Genomic DNA, 20681 nt, shown 5'->3' on the forward strand with positions numbered 1-20681 from the left:
AGTGTTGTCACAGAGAATTTGGTCCATACCTCTTTGGCATGATTATATGCTTCTTCCGTGATATCGCTATCGGACAGTCTATTGTAGAACAACTCTCGTGCAGGTAAAACCGTTTCTTCCAAGCGAGTAATGTTATCCACATAATCGTAAGGAAAGATACCTTTTCTCGTAAGCAGGCTGAACTGTTCAATACTTAATTCCGAAAATTGTGACTCTAAATTTTTCAGCTGAGATCTATTCAGATATGAACTCAATTTATCCAAACTGGATGCCATAAATTTGAACGAATCGATGAATCTTAGCTGTATATTATACTTTCGCAGATATTTACTAAATGAAGTGTATTTTTCCTTATTTACAGGCAGCAAATTTACCGATCCCTCAAGCGTATTCACGATCGCCTCAAAAATAAAATGTGAATCATAGCCGGATAAATTATGGAATATTACGGGAATAACATGCGAGTCTTTAAAGTTTAAGTTGCAATTATTATGAGCCGGTCCTCTATGTCTACCAGTTAGGTGATCATGATAGCGAATACGCACTTGATTTGGAAGAAACGGTTTTCCACAAATGTGACAATTAGGTTCACTGTAGTGCCGCGAAATTTTAACATCACTAAAAGTATTCATCGGTATTACAGTCTTCAATTTTTCGCTGACGATGCGTGCAATGCTCTCGAGCTCGCATACGAACCATTCGATGCAATTAGCACCTCGATGTGAATTATAACATGAGAGTGACGCATCGCGAGCACTTTTCACATAATACCCTACACTAAAAGGTACATGTTTCTGATAATCGTAATTATTTTTACTACTATTACTACTATTGTCAATTTTCTGTAGTAAACATTCAAAGTCTGCATAGACGACAAACGGCACTCTTTCACTGTTCTTCTGGTTTTTAAAAGATACCCAGCAGTCTTCAGCTTTCCTTGGTAGAATTACGTGCAGGTTGTCATTAAGCTGCACACAATCCCTCTCATGCGACTGTAGCTTATCTGCAGTACGGAAATAGTGTAAACAGCTGAAATGAATTATTAATATTATTAGTATTTTTTTATAAAATATTAATATCTCTAGTATAATTCTTACTTACCGATCACAAATATGAGCACTGTGTTCTCTTTTACTTATTTGGCTGCTTATCAACCTTGGAAGATTTCTTATACAAAGAAAGTGTGCAGTTCCCTGGTCATCCGTGATGAGGAGGAGGTTAACATGCCTAGAACGTTTCATCTTTGTTATCGGAAGCGGTACAATGTTCACTTTGGCTTTACAATCATGTTCCTCCCCCACCTCCTCCATGGTAAAGACATTAACTGAAATGTTATTATCCACCTCAAATTTCGGAATTTGTTTTAGAGTGGTCGGAAACGTTATACTTCCTACATCTAAAACAGACCGATAATGTGGATAGGAGGATATTCGGTAGGATTTGGCAGGTGGAATTGCTGGAAATAGTGCCACTGTCACAGCCCATGCGAAACATGCGCTATCTTCATTGTCTATGTTTATCACAGCTTTTTTATGTAAAATAGCGGCTGGAAGCTCAATTCTGCATCCAGCATGTAGTGGATTGTAATGATTAATATTAACTATTAAACTCAGAATTTTCTACAGAGCCCAACCACTATCACGTTCTTGAAACTCACTCAACTCTTTTAGTAAAATCTCTACAATATTTAGCCTACACCATTCCTTAAAATTATCAGTTTTATACAATACGCTATTCTTTGTACATACATGCTTATCATCACTAATGTCCTTAGAAACAAATTTTCCATTAAATACACAGTTTATCTTAACACTATTTACACTATCAAATACTTGGTTTACACGGGTGTACACAATTTCTTCTACATCTAATAGAAAGCTGCGTGGTTCTATGTAACTACTATTTATCACCATACCACTACATATTCGGCTATTAAACGCTGATTCGAGCTCCTCCCAGATAAGTTCTCCCGCATTATGAGAACCAGAACCAAATTTAATGGAGCTTTTATCCTTTGATGCACGAAGCAGAAGGCACTTGATGTTCGCGATTTCAGCAAAATGTTTCTGTCGTGTACCCACTGATGCATTCCGATTATCGTTCCTCAGCTCCTGGATACGGTCACGACATTCACGTACCCATGTAGAGTACTCGTGCTCAGTTTTAATTAACCTAAACTTTTTTCGAAGTTCGGTATACATTTTGAGAATGTAAAATTGATGCGAAAAATGGGAGAAGAGGAAGATTGATTCGAGTCCGATTATAGTGGAATGAGTGAAACATTTCATCCATGATACATCTTTTTATAATTCACATATTGAGATGAAATTTAATATACTTAGTCATCAATTGGTATGTGTGTGTGTGTGTGTGTGTGTGTGTGTGTATAAAAATTAGTTTTAAAATAGAATTACTGTAGAAACTCGATATGCTTATTCTTCAATTTAAACACGTGTTAAAAATCGTTTCAAAAAGACTGTTGTAGGAATCTGCTTAAATAACTGAAACGTAATTTTATTTTGTTTCTTATTTATTGTACATTTCTATTTCATACATATATTTCATAAAATAAAAATTTTTCAATGCACATAAACCTTCATGATTCATGCACATGGAAAGATCCAACTTGTCTTTGCTGTCTTTCAATTTGAAATCTCCCCACTCGCATTCATCTGCATTAGTTATTGTATAATCACAGATACCACTAAGCCAATTCCTTTTTTCTAGTCCTTTCACGAATATCTCTTGTTGTTCTTCTTCATTTATCACATATTTCCTTATAACATCTTTATACCGATAATACGGTGAATAGCCATCTGTCCAATTTAAGCCGTGATGGTTATAATATAACCAGCTAGAAGTAAAAATAAAAATATTACAGTAAAACGCTTCTGTTTTAATTAAACAATTTCACTTACTTTGCTTGTTTTATCTCTGCCTCATTTAACCAAGAATATGGAAATGGTGGTGAAAATAAAATGTGAAACACTTTGTTATCGCGCAAAACTGCAAACTCTTTCACTATAAAAGAATTATCTTTCAATCGAAACCCTTGAAAGTCCACAAATGTAGGAACCATCGTTTTGATTACGATCTTTCGAAAAATTTGTGTTAAACTGACGCGTCCCCTGGCCCCTATCCTCGGATTTATTTAACCGAGAAAACGGAACAGTACGTTGCACCCAGTATGCTTTGAATCAATTGTGTGTTTGTGCATGCTATTATATATATTAGTTCAAAAATTGCTGAGCTATGGAAAAAAGTAACATAATCAGCTACATTTAGGGTAAAGGGGGTTCAACGGGGTAGTAGCATGCTGCTGTAACGTAGGGGTCAGCCACCTCGCCGAACCAAAGTAGATCGCACGCGTCCGTGTGCAATACCGGTAGTATTGCACATTGCTGACGCCCGGAATTCCTTTCCGGAAATGCGTAAATCCTTAGGCGCTGGCCGTGGATGTGGAGACTTTTTGGTCGTCATGTGTCGAAAGATCATGGCGCTACTGACGACACATGACCTATTAAGCCTCCTACATATATGCGAGCTCCGCGACCCTCGAGTCGAGTCTTATTCTGTGCAAGCTTAGCCGCTGCCGCATCTTCCGCGTTCCAAGGTCGTAACTCTAGTGTTCGTTCCACGGGAGCAGAGTACTCCACCGTATTCTAACTAAAATCTCTTGCCCAGTCGCCGTGTACTGGTAGTTAAGTCTAGTATAATCCAATCCGAAACAAGTCGTGTAGAAATCATCGCGAGTGTGTATCTTTCAGTCGTGCCTAACACGTACCGTTCTGAAAGATAACAACAACTGCTACGAACTGATTATAATTATTTAAGTGCGAGTAATCCACAACCATAGGAGGGTCTAGTCTCTCCAATAGTTGTGACGAACAATAAATAATCCTGCGAATGCTGATACAGCATATTTAGTGTTTACTGTAAGTACATTTGTAATATCTGAAAATATATAGATTTGTGTCAAATCTGCTGTTCCAACGTGTGTTTATACACACTATCATTCACCCCGAATCCTGCCAATTCATTACATTCTTACCGCTCGGAGTGTAATACTTTAGTTCATTGTACTGTGAGTCGCAAAGCTCAATCGGCGTTTCTACTGACCCAGACTGTAGTGTCTAGTCAGCGCGAAACACGACCGATAGGCGGCCACGACTACCCAGTACGTAACAAATCTGGTGACAGCGGTGGGATTTCGCAAGAAATTCCGTTTCTATAGAATTTCCTCAGGGTGTGAACAGCTTGTTTGACACAGTTTTATTCAAAATTTTCTACTAACTTCCGATATAAAATGCCTTTCACCCCTACACGATCACCACCCGGACCTCCACCTCTTCCACCCGCTAACGGTAGCCACCGCGGAAATACGTCCGGTTATTTAAATGTTTCCAACGGAATTTGCTCTCCCCGCGGAGAGGTATTAATCCAACTCCAAACAGTACCATCTTACGATGGCTCCCGAGACGATCTGGGACCTTTTATAGAAAATTTAGAAAATATTTACTCTACCCTGTCTGACGCCGCACGTCTGGAATTTGTTCCCTTGGTATTGGCCAAGTTGATCGGTTCTGCTCGTGTGAGCGTTACTGGTAAACGGTTCCCTACCATCAAGGACTTGATCACTCACTTACGACGAAAATTTCAACCTCCCCGGACTTTCATAGATTTAGTCACGCAATGTGGAAAATTAGCTATGCGCCCGAACGAAACCTTAGGTTCGTATATAGACCGAGCTGAACGCCTAAAAGCTGACCTCGATGCCGCTTATGAAAATAAATACGGGTCAGAATCTCTCGATTTGATACAGGAGCCCAACGATCGGGAGTTTCTGGAAGTATTCATGGATGGACTAGCTCCCGAATATTACACCCCCGTGTATTCCAGAAACCCCCGCAATCTAAAAGAGGCTTGCGACTACGCGCGCTTACGGGAGTTCGGTATAGAGAGAAGAGAAGCCTTCGATCACTCCAATTATTCTCCTTATTCCCAGAATCCAAGTGCCTATCAACCTTCCCCGAACTATTCATCATATCCTTCCCCTCATCCTTCCCAATACTCTCCTTACTCTCGCTATCCTCAACCTCCTCCTGCACCCGGACCTAATGGTTATCCACCTCCTTCCGATCAACACTATCGGTCTCGACCCCCTAGACCTCCACAGTCAGAACCCTACGATCCAGAGCTCACCTGTGGACGGTGTCGAAGGATTGGGCATAGAGCATCCAGCTTTAGAGCTTCACCTGCCTATCCTTCCAATGCCCATGTTCCCACAACTGCAGTAATGGAGGCTGTCGAAGAGACCGGTGATTTAAACTACGATCAGGTTCGCCCGGACGACGCGTCGACGAACCCATCATAGAAACCGCGTCCGTTCAAATTTTAACTTCACCCGAGAAAAAGAGTAAAAACCCGCCAGCTGTACCCGCCATTTTGAGCTATTCGCCTCACGCGACCTTAGTACTCAAGAAAGTTCCCCAACTGAGCTACTTGGACGGAGAATTTTTGGTGGATTCAGGCTCCCACATTAACATCATAGTGTATAATGCCCTTCGAGAAGATATTGGCCTCGAATACCCCGACTTCCCGGCCCTCCGAGGTCTCAGAGGACAACTGGAAGTAGTAGGATCGGTAACCCTTACTATCGATGAGGAACCTCATCGATTCCAAGTCATAGAAGACTTCGACCTCCCTTACACCGGAGTTTTGGGGATGCCCTTCCTCAACCAAACCGAGGCACAGATATCCTTGTTACATCGGTCCCTGGTTACCTCTAGTAAACCAGTGAGGCCTCTACCATTCAAAAATAGTGACGAGCTCCTAAGTATTAGAGAAGGGTGTACTAAGGCCAACGCCTCTCATCACCCTCCTCAGTCCCTTAATGTTACCATAAGCCCGCCGGCAACATCACCTCCGGAGGAAGACGCTCCAATCACTCTTCCCTACCTAGGCGAAGACCCTAGACGAGAGTTGCCCTACGAAGACGATACCCACGGAATTGAACCTTTAAAACCGCAGGAAAGAACTATAGCCTTAGAAGCACTGTTCCTCAAAACCCCTCCGGAAGATCCAGAAGCTCAAACCGTGATTAAGTCACTAATTCATGAGTATTCTGACATATTCTATTTGACGGGAGATCGACCCGACACGGAGAACAAGGCCGATCTTTACCATGAAATCGATACCCCCGGAGGAGCCGCTTTCAAGATCCGACAGTACCGAATTGAAGAAACACTACATTCCGAAGTACAGAGCCAGGTCAGTGTACTTTTAGAGAATGGCATAGTAGTCCCTTCCTCGTCGCCCTACAATTCTCCTCTATGGATAGTACCAAAGGCGCCCGACTCTCAAGGAAAGAAACGGTGGCGCCTAGTTACCGATTTCCGTCGATTAAACGAACAAACCGTAGGAGATTCCTACCCTCTACCTATCATAGTGGACATCCTGGACAAACTAGGAGGATCTAAGTATTTTTCTATTTTCGACTTGGCCAGTGGATTCCACCAAATTCACCTCCATCCTAAGGATAGGCATAAAACAGCATTCTCTACTCCCTTCGGACATTACGAGTATACCCGGATGCCCTTTGGACTCAAGAATGCCCCTGCTACCTTCCAGCGCCTTATGGATCGAGTCTTACAAGGACTCCAAGGACAAGAACTTTTTGTATATCTTGATGATATTATTGTATTTTCTGCCACACTCCCTGAACACATCGAAAAATGCAAGCGCTTATTCAGCAGAATTCGACAATACGGTCTCAAGCTACAATCGGAAAAGTGTGCCTTCCTAAGATAACAACTCACTTATTTAGGTCACCTTATCAACCCGAATGGCGTCCAGCCCCTTCCCTCTAAGGTGGAGGCTGTACGAAAATTTCCAGTACCTACCAACCCCAAGAACATCAAACAGTTCTTAGGATTAGCCGGTTATTACCGACGTTTTATTCCAAATTTTGCTCAAAGAGCCAAACCCCTGACTCAACTGCTCAAGAAAGGTATCACCTTTACTTGGAACGAGGAAGCCCAAGCTAGCTTTGAAGACTTACGAGCCTGCCTGTGCGAAGCTCCAGTTCTGGCCTATCCAGACTTCCAGATCCCGTTCATCATCACCTGCGACGCTTCGGAATTTGCCATAGGAGCCATCCTCAGCCAAGGAAAGCTTGGACACGATCGACCCATAGCCTACGCCTCTCGTACGCTTACCGACCCGGAAACTCGATATTCTACTTCTGAGAAAGAAGGACTGGCTGCTGTATATGCTATCAAGCAATTCCGTCATTACGTGTACGGAAGAAAATTCACGCTCATCACCGACCAGCAACCTCTCGTCTGGCTCAGCAAGGCAACCGACCTCACCAACCGCATCCAAAGATGGAAACTCTGTTTAGAGTAGTTCGATTACGAAATCATCTATAAGAAAGGAACAACTAACTGCAACGCTGACGCTTTATCGCGAGCTCCGGTGCCGATTGCTCTGCCTGTGTTCCGCGATGACCCCAGTTACCTTCCCCATCAAAAACAACTTCCGGTAGACTCACAATCAATTGGTGCACGTCTGAGAAGTCGTCGCCGCGAGACAGCCGCTCCTCCTATTAATTACGCCGAATTAGACTCTTCTGCCGAGCTCGAGACCTCCACCGAAGGTCACCCTTCAACCAATATCGACTCCCGGCCCCCAACTAGCATGTTACCAACCCTGCTAGAAGAAACGTCTCTCCCTGACGACACCAACCCGGAAAATCCTCTGGAAGACGTCCCTGAGGAACCCAGTGTACTCGGAGATTCTTTTGAAGCCGAATGTACCCCTCTGACCACCGAGCAATGTTCTATTATTAGCGACTTGAGCTCTAGCCAAGAAGAAATTCATAAACTTTTGACGTCCCTCCACAACGAACAATCATCGGACGAAGACACCGATTCCGATGAGGAAACCGACTCCGACTCTTGCATCACACCCACCGCAACCTCCGAACCTCTAAACTTTACTCTTCCATCTCCTGATAAGATAAAACCCATAGGACGATCCACGTGGATACCCAGTGATTTCGAAAAACCCGAAGAAGAACTTTCTGGCTCCGACGCCGAATCGGATATCACCGTAGTGGATGCCACCCAAAACAAAACCATGCCACCTTCTCAATACGATCCATCCCTAGATCCTGGTCTCATCCGTATCGAACCCAATCCTATCTCCGAAAAATTCCAGTCTAGCTCTTCCCCTAACCCTATGCGATGTAACATAGAAACCTCTGATTATGTTCTATGCCATCGTCCTAACAACATTGTCCATCTGGTCGCATCTGACTGTTCCTTTCAAGACCCCATTAGCCAAATGCTCATAGAGACTGGAAAGCTCGACCTGAAAACCATAAAAAGTCATCCTTTTCCTATTGGGTCCATCCATGACTTTTCCTACAAAACCACCAAGATCATCCTAGTCATTACCCATCCCAGCGAGTTAATCCCCGCCAGCGACGAAGAAATTCTTAATTCTCTGAAAAAGTTAAAAGAATTTGTCCATAAGAATAACATTACAAAGTTCAGCATCGGTCCGTATAAACTCGGAACCACCCGGCTGACGTCGCGATATTTGAGCTCCGTCTTTTCCCGTGCATTCCACGATGACGATGTCGAAATCACTATCTGCACTGGAGAAGTAGTGACTCCCCCAGCTCAGATGAGAAGACACATCATCGTGGAGTATCATGGAGGCTTAGTTGGAGGTCATAAGGGAGTGACCAAGACCTATCATAGAATTAGGGAACATTATAATTGGCCCGGTCTCCATAAGGACGTCCAAAGCATTATACGTTCCTGCGACAGTTGCCAACGGCAAAAACTGGTTCGCGTCAAACCGAAACTACCAATGCTCATAACCGATACCCCCTGTGCCCCCTTTGATAAGGTAGCACTAGATACCGTAGGTCCTTTCCCTATTACTCCCTCCGGAAATTTACATGTTTTAACTATGCAATGTAATTTGACTAAATTTTGCGTTGCTGTCGCAATACCTAACATTCGCGCCGCTACCATCGCTGACGCATTTTCAAGGCATTTCGTTGCGCAATTCGGACTTCCGCGTGCCATTCTCACTGATCGGGGCACCAGCTTTTTGGGAAAATTGCTCAAAGGCGTAACCTCTCTTTTTAAAATCAACCACTTGACCACCTCCGGTTATCGACCCCAGACCAATGGATCCCTAGAGAGAAGTCATCTAGTGCTCACCGAATACCTAAAACATAATATCAACCAGTATTCGGACTGGGATTTATTCATCCCCTTCGCGATGTTCTCTTATAACACTTCTGTGCATGAAGCTACAGGGTTTACGCCATATGAATTAATTTATGGGCGAAAGGCTCAGTCCCCCGTCTCCGCCTATGCGATCGAGGAGTTATTAACCTACGACGCATACGCACGGGAGCTGGCTCAGCAATTAACCCGGCTTCACGCTTTAGCTCGAGAACGCGAAATCCAAGCAAAGGAAAAATCTAAAGAATATTATGACCGGAACGCCGCTGTTGTCTCCTATTCTCCTGGAGACTTGGTCTACGTCCTCCAAGAACCTAGAAAACATAAACTAGACCCCCAGTATATTGGTCCATACGTCATTGAAACGATCAATGACAAGCATAACGCCACCATCCTCACCGACGCCGGAGTTCCCATCACCAAGCACCTAGATAAACTAAAACCTGCATTTACACCCCCCTTTCCTACCACCAACTCTACTAACCACGAAAGCTAACGCATGTACGCCTTTCTTTTATAGAACAACTCCTGCGGCCTTAGTAGGATTTACTCGTTTATTTGTCTACTCTTTTACTGAGCTACTCTGGGCTATGAGTAGCGTTTGCTCGTTTACTAGTGACTGCTGGTGAAGATTTGAATTTATTAGGGATTATTCTAGAGACTACTCAATCTCCTATTTCCTCAGTCAGTTCAACTGGAACAGCCAACTCGAACCCTTGACGGACGATACGGCCAACCGAACGCCGCCGGAAACCCCTGAGGAACTTTGAACTATATATATACCTATATATGTATATGAAGGAGAGAAGAAAGAAGACGATCTTCAGAGAAAAAACTCAACATACATCCTTACATTTCTGAATCCTTATATCATAATTACATATCTATTCTTTGTTCCAAATCCTATCTTTGTCATCCAGGCGCTTCCAATATCGGACGAACAACTCGAACCGTCATCCCGAAACCTGCCTGACCCATCGAGACCTTCGAGGCCGCCTACTCTGCTCGTGATCCCTGTAGGACCCCTAGGCCGTCCTTCACTACCTAACTTGGCTTTTGCCGGTCTCATTCTCAATTAACTAGAATCTTGATGGGATAGGAAAGAAAGGGATTGTTTAAGATCAACTACTCGAATTTCCTTTTACTGTTAATATATTGTTACAGCCTTTTTTTTGTGTATATATACATAAACATTTCTTATTTCTTAACTTAAGACTACGCCAATCCGTGCCATTCAAGCACCTCCTGTTCTGTCAAGGAGGGCTCCCAGCCACTCCAAGGGTCCTCCACCTGAAGATTCACTCTTTCCCAGCGGCTGTCCTGGAGCCAACGCAGGCCCCACCAGTCAAAATCTTCACGGAAGGACCACGTCTCCATCTCCTTCTCCGCGAGCCACGAGTTCACCCGCCGATCCGACTTCCTCTCCTCTCGAATTCCCCGGATCTCCTCTAGGTCAAGGACCACCACTGTAACAGAGGAGAAGAAACGAATTATAAACATCTCGAGCTTCTCCCTGAGGCATAATTTCACTTATCCACACTACTTACCGGAACGAGTGAGCACGGACACCCCTCCTGAGAACCTCCTTCCGCCAAAACTCAACAGGCTGGGGAATCTTCTTCTTGCCATATCTCTTCTTTTCCTTTTTTCCTTTTCCTCTTGACTTTTAATCCTCCACAACTACTGTCAACACTGTTTTCGCCGTTACGGTAATCAGAGCACAATATCGTTCCTCACCCAACCTTCACTTTTATACCAAAATTTCCCACTCCGCTCACGATTGCAACACCACTTCGTGACGCACGAGTTTCACTGCACCACACGACTGAACTCGCCATGACTACCATTATAAATATATAATTTATAATGATGTTCAGCATCACGCAGATCTCCTGGACCCATGCGTATAACATCACTCATCTAAAACATAATCCTGGCATCTTCTTCGAGAAGATCGCCACTTTACAGTATTATCCTGTACTATGGAAGGTCGCCACAACCATCGACATCGCCAATCTAACTAGTCAAGCCCCTAATCTTGGAAAGTTCTACGAAACTATCTTCTATGTATGCAAGGGTAACAACTCTTGCATCCACAACAGCAAACTCGAGGAGATCGGACGCAAAATAGTCGACACCGAGCATTTTGCCTCGATACTTCGCCGAGGCTTACGTCCTACAGACCGTAGCCGGAACCGTAGAAGCGCTCCTCTAGGATTTATCGGAGGACTTTCCAAAACCCTTTTTGGTACCTTGACCGAGGAAGACGGCGAATACTACACCGGCGAAATCTTAAAATTACAAGAAAGTGGAGCACACACCGCCCATCTATTAGAAAAACAGACGCATGTGGTACAGTCAGAATTCTCAGCTTTGCACCATGCTCTCAATAACCTACATAATAACACTCAAGAGCTTCAAAACCAAACCAGGGCCTTGGCTGACGCTATTGCCCTCACCAATGACGCCCTCGAGCAAGAGAAACACGCGAGAGTACATCAAGATTACGTCCGACACATGGAAATCTACGCGGAAAAATATAGGACCAGCATTCTATTCCTAGTGGATGCCGTTCTCTTCGCTCGTCGTGGAATCTTGCACCCCATGATACTAACACCTACCCGGTTGCAACAGGCTTTGCAAGAAGCCACCCACAGGACCGGATTTTCCCTACCTTTCGACGAAGAGGAACTAATGATGGAGGACATCCAGGAACTCTCTCACCTACATGTCAACCACTACAAGGGACAATTGGTGGTCGTGGTTGAGATCCCTCTCCTCAACAAGGAAGAATACCTCCTGTATAAAACCTATCCTTACCCAACCCACCATACTCGTCCCGATAACTAAACTATCACCACTTTTATCCAGCCTGCCCATCCCTATCTAGCAGTCTCTTCCTCCCAACGCTTTTACTCCCATATCCCTTCCGAGTCCCTATCCCATTGCCTCCACCACCTAAAGACATACTACTGTGCTCCTGGAGCACCTCTCCATAAGATCGCGTACAACAATGAATGTGAGCTATCCATCCTCCAGCATCACGACATCACCCAGTGGACTGGTTGCGACATCAGGGTTGCCTCTTTCACCGGCCCCTTCTGGACACCTCTGGTCCAACCTCGAACCTGGTTATACTCCCTACCGAAACCCGAACAAATCACCCTCATCTGCCAAGGAAACGTAAGGGGAACGGAAACTATCCTTGGAGATGGAATTATACAGCTAGAAGCTGGATGCTTCGCGGATACTACATCTACTCAGCAACGATCTTTGCAAACCCTAATGGTGACTGATGTGACCCACTTCGAAGCCCTAGAGCCAATGCCTCTCCCTGAACTTCTACCCGAAGGTCACATACCAGCCCTACAAAAATTAATAAAAATACAGCCTATCAAGAGTAAACCACTGGCAGATTGGGATCTATCCAAAAACAGCATAGCCCTCAAGGACATAGCCCGAGAAGCAAAGGACCTGCAGAAACACGATTCAACCACCTTCAGAGCATCCGTCATCTCATATGCTTCATCCGGATCTCTTTTAATACTCATCATATTAGTTGCTGCGGCCCTGTGGTTTAAACGAAACCCGACACCTGCGCGTGCCAACCCGACGTCAACCACCTCTATCAGAGTTCAAAGCACTCCAACGATAGCCGCCGAAAGCATGCCAATGCTTCCGGTACGCACCGTCAGCATGCCGTTTCAACAACCTATTCGACATGTGCAGAGTATGCCATACCTGGAACCATTAGCAATACCACGGGACTCGCTACCCTTTAGTTAATCAAACATTAAATTCTTCTGGAAATTTTCGGCGGTTGGCTTGACCCATACTTCTCATCCTGGAAACATTGACCTCCACAGGACAATGTTTCTTCTAAGGGGGGAGGGGTAACGTAGGGGTCAGTCACCTCGCCGAACCAAAGTAGATAGCACGCGTCCGTGTGCAATACCGGTAGTATTGCACATTGCTGACGCCCGGAATTCCTTTCCGGAAATGCGTAAATCCTTAGGCGCTGGCCGTGGATGTGGAGACTTTTTGGTCGTCATGTGTCGAAAGATCATGGCGCTACTGACGACACATGACCTATTAAGCCTCCTACATATATGCGAGCTCCGCGACCCTCGAGTCGAGTCTTATTCTGTGCAAGCTTAGCCGCTGCCGCATCTTCCGCGTTCCAAGGTCGTAACTCTAGTGTTCGTTCCACGGGAGCAGAGTACTCCACCGTATTCTAACTAAAATCTCTTGCCCAGTCGCCGTGTACTGGTAGTTAAGTCTAGTATAATCCAATCCGAAACAAGTCGTGTAGAAATCATCGCGAGTGTGTATCTTTCAGTCGTGCCTAACACGTACCGTTCTGAAAGATAACAACAACTGCTACGAACAGATTATAATTATTTAAGTGCGAGTAATCCACAACCATAGGAGGGTCTAGTCTCTCCAATAGTTGTGACGAACAATAAATAATCCTGCGAATGCTGATACAGCATATTTAGTGTTTACTGTAAGTATATTTGTAATATCTGAAAATATATAGATTTGTGTCAAATCTGCTGTTCCAACGTGTGTTTATACACACTATCATTCACCCCGAATCCTGCCAATTCATTACATTCTTACCGCTCGGAGTGTAATACTTTAGTTCATTGTACTGTGAGTCGCAAAGCTCAATCGGCGTTTCTACTGACCCAGACTGTAGTGTCTAGTCAGCGCGAAACACGACCGATAGGCGGCCACGACTACCCAGTACGTAACACTGCAAAGATTCAAGGTTACGCGAGCAAAAAAAACGCAGGGAGAATCTGTTTTACCATCTAGGAAACTGCTTTTACTAACTGAGACCTGACGTCAGAGGAGTGGGAGTGTGACGTCAAAATGCTGCAAGTATCCTCTCGCACCCCCGCAACCCTCTCGCCTATACTTGCTGCGAGCTCACGTGGAGCCTCCGATTTCCCCCACCACCACCGCTTAGCACTTCTTGGCTCCCCCCACTACCTCGCAACCAGGCTCATCCGAGTGGACAGGAGGGGGGGGGGCCAGAACCGGCCTTACTATCCTACTGTCGGAGGCCCGTGGTTGCCGCTCAGAAGCGCATTGCCTCGACGAACTGGGCTGGGAAAGTCTTAGACGATCCCAGCGCCAGGGAACTCGAGCGCAATGCGCAAAAAATTATCGTAAGGGCATTCGGGAAAACCATAGAGGTGCCCCTCTACACGGCCCTTAAACTGAGGCGCTGGAAGGCCTGGGCCCCCCAGGGCAAAATCACCCTGAGGTGGTCACCAGCGTTGGAGCTTCACTCCGCCAAGCTCCAAGTGAAGTCCAAACAATAGTTGTCTCGTCCCTATCTGTTTTATATCTTTTATTTTTATTTTTGTAAATAAACTTGTTTTAAACTGAGTTAACTTTCTTCTTCCTTGTCTTGACGCCATCGCGTCAACGGGGGGAGTTTGTTCGAGATTGGGAGGAGCAGAAAGTGTTGCGAAGTAGATTCCGCATTTCTCTGTTATATCTCCCATCTCTATTGCGCTCACTATAGACGGCTAGACCAACAGCGTCTAGCCGCTCTATCTGTCCCTCTCTCCGCGGCGCGCTTGCGCGTCTTCTGGCCCTGGCGCGTCGCGGCCGCGAAGCGACACTACTTGCGCGCTTGGCCACTAGCTGGCCAGCGCCCGCAGCAGCTCTCTCGCTGGCAAGATTAATGTCGCGTAATTATATAGATGGGTCCTTGATAAGGACCCATCGCACCTCAGCCTTTGGTCGACCGCTGCCTTTGACCGCAGCAACAGCAGCATCTTTTGACGCCTCCACGGCTTTTTTGTGACGCCTCCACGGCAGCGCCTCCACCAGGCCATTCAAGAGCGCCTCCACCGGCGAACTCATTGGGTACCATACTTTAGTAAGTATAACCCACCACCCACCGCCTACCAAGAGGGGACTACCCCTCTGCGGCAATATCTTCCCTCCTAAGGGAGATTTCTCCGGGACTTCCCGGGAGAAGTTAACCCTTTCCTTCCCCTCCACACTGCCTCCGAGGACTACCTCGGACCCAGTGTTCCGACCCTAAACTCCAGGGCTCTCGACAGAGTCGGGTATTGGGAGGGGTAGAATCACCCTAGGGGTTGGGGTGGCTCGGAGCCACCATAGCTCTTGGAGAAGGAGGCTGAAGGGTAAGGGGACTTCCCCTTCCCTAAAACCACTTCTCCAACTCCGCTCCCTCCCGTGGCTGGAGATTTTACTAGGGAATACCCTAGGGAAAATTGTCCAGTCCGGGAGTTTATAAGTCCGCGCTCCTTTCTGGGGAATTCTAGTCTCTGGATTCTTGGGAATCTTCGGTTACCGAAATTCCCTAGAATTTGACGACAACAAATTCCCTAGGAAGTCGATCATTTTAGTCTAGCGATTCCTTTGTAAATATATTGTAAAATTTTTGTACATTTTATATATTTAAATAAAAACTCCTTTTACCTCTTATCTTTGGGTTTGAATATTTTATTCTTGAATAAGACCTTCCCTTCTGACCACAGGTTCGGAGCCAACTTGGGACATTGTTTCGCACATTAGCCAATATTTTATTATCGCCACACCTGGAATTTGAATTTCGATCCCTTATTGGCTTACACGTGGAAGTTTAAATTCTTCCTGATTTTCCGTTGGACTTAAAATCCAAGGTTTAATAGGTAATAGTGTCGTCGACTCAGCAGTAGATTTTTTTATATATAGGAGTGCGAACCGTAATTTTGATTCGTTATCTTGTAAATCATACATGATTCCATATTATTTGTTTTGTTTTTACTGAACTCGTATTGTCAGGTATAGGTGAGACATCACTTATGTCCTCCAGTTCTCCGTGTATTTATAATCCTGTTTGATATTCCTACAAGTAATCTCATTGATTTCCTTCAACTTTTCAATCGTCTAAATTTCTGTCCCCCCCCCCCCCCCCAAAATATATCTACTTGTAATAAACTAATAAGCGAGGAGAAAACCTGAATACATTATAAAGATTTGTGTGTTGCACCCAGTTATCTTAAACGATTATTTCTTTCCAACGCTACCGTGAGAGTTAAATAACAAGAAAATACAATTAAAATGACAGGCGGATAGGAATATTGCAGAGCGTCACCGATGGGTCTATAAATTAAATAAACCAGATTTAGTGGAACGATTAGATGTGTACGGTTTAGACACTACCGGAACTGTACCAATATTACGCGATCGGCTATACAACTACCTTCTTACAGTAGCCGAAACTTCGGAAACGCAGGAATTGCTAGACGAAGCTGCAGATCCCTCCACGAGCGACTCCCCTCCTATCTTAGCTACCTCTCGATAAATATCCCAAGGGAATGTAGAATCTAATGATCCATGGTTGGGAGCAAGACGCGGAAGTCCAGCCCAACAGCTACCTAATCCACATATTCGCGAAAGAAGTTTGCCTCGCGATAGGCCATTGAGTGGTCCTACATTAGCCGACTTTGACCGTATTAAATCAGACCTGGCTACGATAATGGAAAGAATTAATATACAGGCGAACGAACGAACTATCCCGACCACTAGACAACAAGAACAAACAACGGGTCAAAATACAGATCCCCCGTTGCGAATTATTGTACCCGAGCCAGTAAATATTACTCCTCCTTGCCCTGACAACCAAACATATAATGCAGTACCTCCGCCACCTCATTATCAAGGTCTTTCTCGCATTCCTAGATTAGAGGATCGCGAACCCTCCGTTAATAGACAGTTCTCTCAAATCTTAGCTACCTTTAACCGTGTTAACGTATCGTTTAATGGGAAACCTGGAGAAGACGTAGAAGCTTTCTTGCTACGCGTTTCAGAAGCACGGCAAATTTTTGGACTACAAGATATCGAACTATTCCGTTACCTTCCCTTTTTAATGTCTAAAATCGCACTACACTGGTATAGAAGCCATCAATCCGAGTGGAAGGAATGGTGGGAATTTGAAGACGCTTTTCGTACCAGATTCGGAGCTCGTTCCCTACAAATCGCTTTAAGGGTAGAAATCTCTAGGCGAACGCAGGCGGAACATGAACCAGTCGCGGACTATCTAACATGCATTCGTTCTCTAATGGAAAGAGTAACACCAGCTTGGTCGGAGTTTGAGTGGATAAATTGGGGGCATATTAACATGCTACCTAAGTTCCAAGCATTGATCGATATAAATACAATCGAGACTTTCGACCAGTTAGAATCACGCGCTATCCAAATAGAAGCCAGCTACCTACGCAATCGTGGATTTCATGCTCCACCACCACCCGAAAATTCCTTATTTCCGGATTTGGCCTATAATATACCACCCAGACCGTCGCAAAGAACACCTAAAGCCGTAATGCTAATTCAAGAGGAAACAACAAATAGTAATACTAGTCGTCCTGCTACCTCCAAACAAAACACTTCAAAATCACCTAAAACACCCTACGCCAACAACGTTTCTAAAACCGACAATACTCTTAATACAAACCCTTTCATGGAATCTTCTAATGTAATGACTAATTGAACGCAGCTGCCTCGTCAACTCGTATATTGACTTGTTGGAACTGTGGAGAAAGTGGTCATCGATACACTGCCTGTCCGGTACCCCGTTCTAAAATTTTCTGCCATCGTTGTGGTCAAGCAGACGTTATTAGACCTTAGTGCTCCACTTGCTCGGGAAACCAACAAGGGACCGCGTGAACATGGCCACGACGAATCCCGTAGCCCTTTCGGAACTTCAAGTCCATGAGAACCCGAGCGTTTTTGCCAACACCCAGGATGAGATACCTTTAGAAAATGGAGTAACCAGCGATAGCGAGGAACCTGTTCCCTTACACTCCTTTTCTATGATCCCAACTAACTTTTCCAGTTCTCTTAGAGTACAATGTAATCCAACTTCATTGTTATATTTACCAATCACTATCTTGGGAATTACCTTAAATGTATTAGTGGACAGTGGTGCTTCGAGAACGTTTATTGGAAAATCTGGATTGCTTTCGCTCTCTTCACTCCCATTACATCGCGTAAACAAATCCCCTTTCAAAGTCATTACAGCTGATGGGCATATAGAGAAATTAAGCGAACATATTTCGTTACCTATAACTATCAAAAATAAAATTATTTCGTTGGATGTAGCTATCTTTCCGTCTCTCTCTGTTCCCTTCGTCCTCGGGTTGGATGCACTTAAGGCATTCGCACTGGTTGTAAATTGTAGCAACGCATCGTGGCATTTCGCGGATAATTCCATTCATAATTACTCATTTCACACCCAAGCAGATAAAGAATACCAAAGTTGTCAAGGTACCGTAGAGCTATCTGAGACCGAGAATTTAAAATTAGTAGAATTTTTGGACAGAGAGATACCTTTATTAAAGAATGCTCCGGGACTTACTCATTTAACTGAACACCGAATCGATGTAGGCGACAACCTGGTAATAAAACAGCGCTATTATCCCGTAACTCCCATCGTACAGGAAGCAATTCACGCGGAAGTTGATAAAATGTTAACCGCAAAAATTATTGAACCTTCTCATAGTAATTGGTCCTTACCTATAGTAATGGTACGAAAACCCAATAAAACTTACCGATTTTGCCTAGATTTTCGAAAGGTTAATTCAGTTTCAAAGAAAGATGCCTACCCGATACCTATTATGAGTGCTATCTTGAGTAAACTAGTTCGGCACGGTATATTTCTGCCATAGATTTAAGTCAAGCATATTTTCAAATCCCGATGGCCGCGGAAAGCAAAGAAATCACTGCTTTTACGGTTCCGGGCAAAGGATTGTTCCATTTCTTAAGAATGCCATTTGGTTTAACCGGTGCCCCAGCTACCTTCCAGCGCCTACTTGATGAAGTAATAGGTGCAGAAATGGCCCCTCACGCATTTGCTTACTTAGACGATATAATAGTAGTTACGGAAACATTTGAGGAACACTTAGATTGGCTCCAGGGAGTATTCAAAAAAATCGTCGAAGCGGGACTACTGATAAACCCGGAAAAGAGTGAATTCTGCAAATCAAGTGTGCGCTACCTAGGATATAGAGTAAATGAAAATGGCTTACAAGCAGATCCTGAAAAAATTCTCCCTATATTAGACTATCCCCAACCTCGCAATGTTAAACAAGTTAGACGTTTCCTGGGCATGGCATCATGGTATCGCCAATTCATTCAAAATTTTGCTACTCTTACGGAACCCATCACTAGACTCTTAAAAAAGAAACAAAACTGGACATGGGGTGATGAGCAAGAACAAGCCTTTCAGAGAGTACAACAATTGTTGACTTCAGCACCTACGTTAGCCTGCCCAAATTTCAAGCTACCTTTCACAGTCCAAACTGACGCGAGTACTACTGGCATCGGTGCCGTATTGTCTCAGGAGGAGGAGGGTATAGAAAAGGTCATAGCTTACGCCAGCCGTACACTCACAATCCAAGAACGAAAATACTCCGTGACAGAACTAGAGTGTTTAGCAGTTATCTGGTCAATAAAAAAATTTAGAGGCTACCTAGACGGATACTCGTTTAAAGTTATTACCGATCATGCTAGCCTTCGTTGGCTACAAAATTTGAAAGACCCGACTGGTAGATTGGCTCGGTGGGCCTTAGAGCTTATGCAATATGATTTCGAGATTATTTATCGCCGAGATTCCCTTAACTGCGTACCGGATGCTTTGTCAAGAATGCACGAAAATTCTATACCCGATGATTCGCTACCTACGGATCACCTCCATACAACTCCCGATAATTATTGTACAATACTACAAGAGGAATCGGAAGACAAAAACGAGACGGAAGACAACTTGTTAGAATTATTAGAGCCGGTACAAACTCGAGCTCAAGCGAGAAAAGAAAAGAAAAGCTCTCTAATCATAGACCCATCCTCACCGAATACCGACACGCTCTCTCCGCAATATTCAATTACCGAAAAGGAAGCAAAAACAAATAACAAGAACGAAATCCTAGATTCAACTGCAACCGATTTTAACGACACCAGTGACGCGTGGTACACTCAACGACAGATAATTCTAAGAGAAACGCCAAATAAGCTACCTAACTATCGAATAGATAGAAATAAAATGTATTATTATCGTCCAAATTTAAATTATAAGACAGAAATTGATGATTTAGAGCCGTGGAAATTAGTAATCCCCAATAAAATGCGACACACGGTCTTAACCGAAGCTCACTCGCAACCTCAAGCTGGTCATTTGGGAATAGAAAAAACGTATCATCGGATTGTAGAACACTACTTTTGGCCGAGTATCTACCGAGATGTGGCTACCTTCGTAAACGAATGCGACACTTGCCAAAAGTGCAAAGTTCAACAGCTACCTCCAGCTGGACTGATGGGCCAACGAATTGTAGAGCTACCTTGGAATGTAGTAGCCGTCGATGTGATGGGCCCCTTTCACGAAGTAAT

The sequence above is a fragment of the Prorops nasuta genome, unplaced genomic scaffold (genome assembly GCF_024137725.1).
Source record: "Prorops nasuta isolate Cenicafe-Biocafe unplaced genomic scaffold, Cenicafe_Pnas_1.2 PNAS00002, whole genome shotgun sequence".
Lineage (NCBI taxonomy): Eukaryota > Metazoa > Arthropoda > Insecta > Hymenoptera > Bethylidae > Prorops > Prorops nasuta.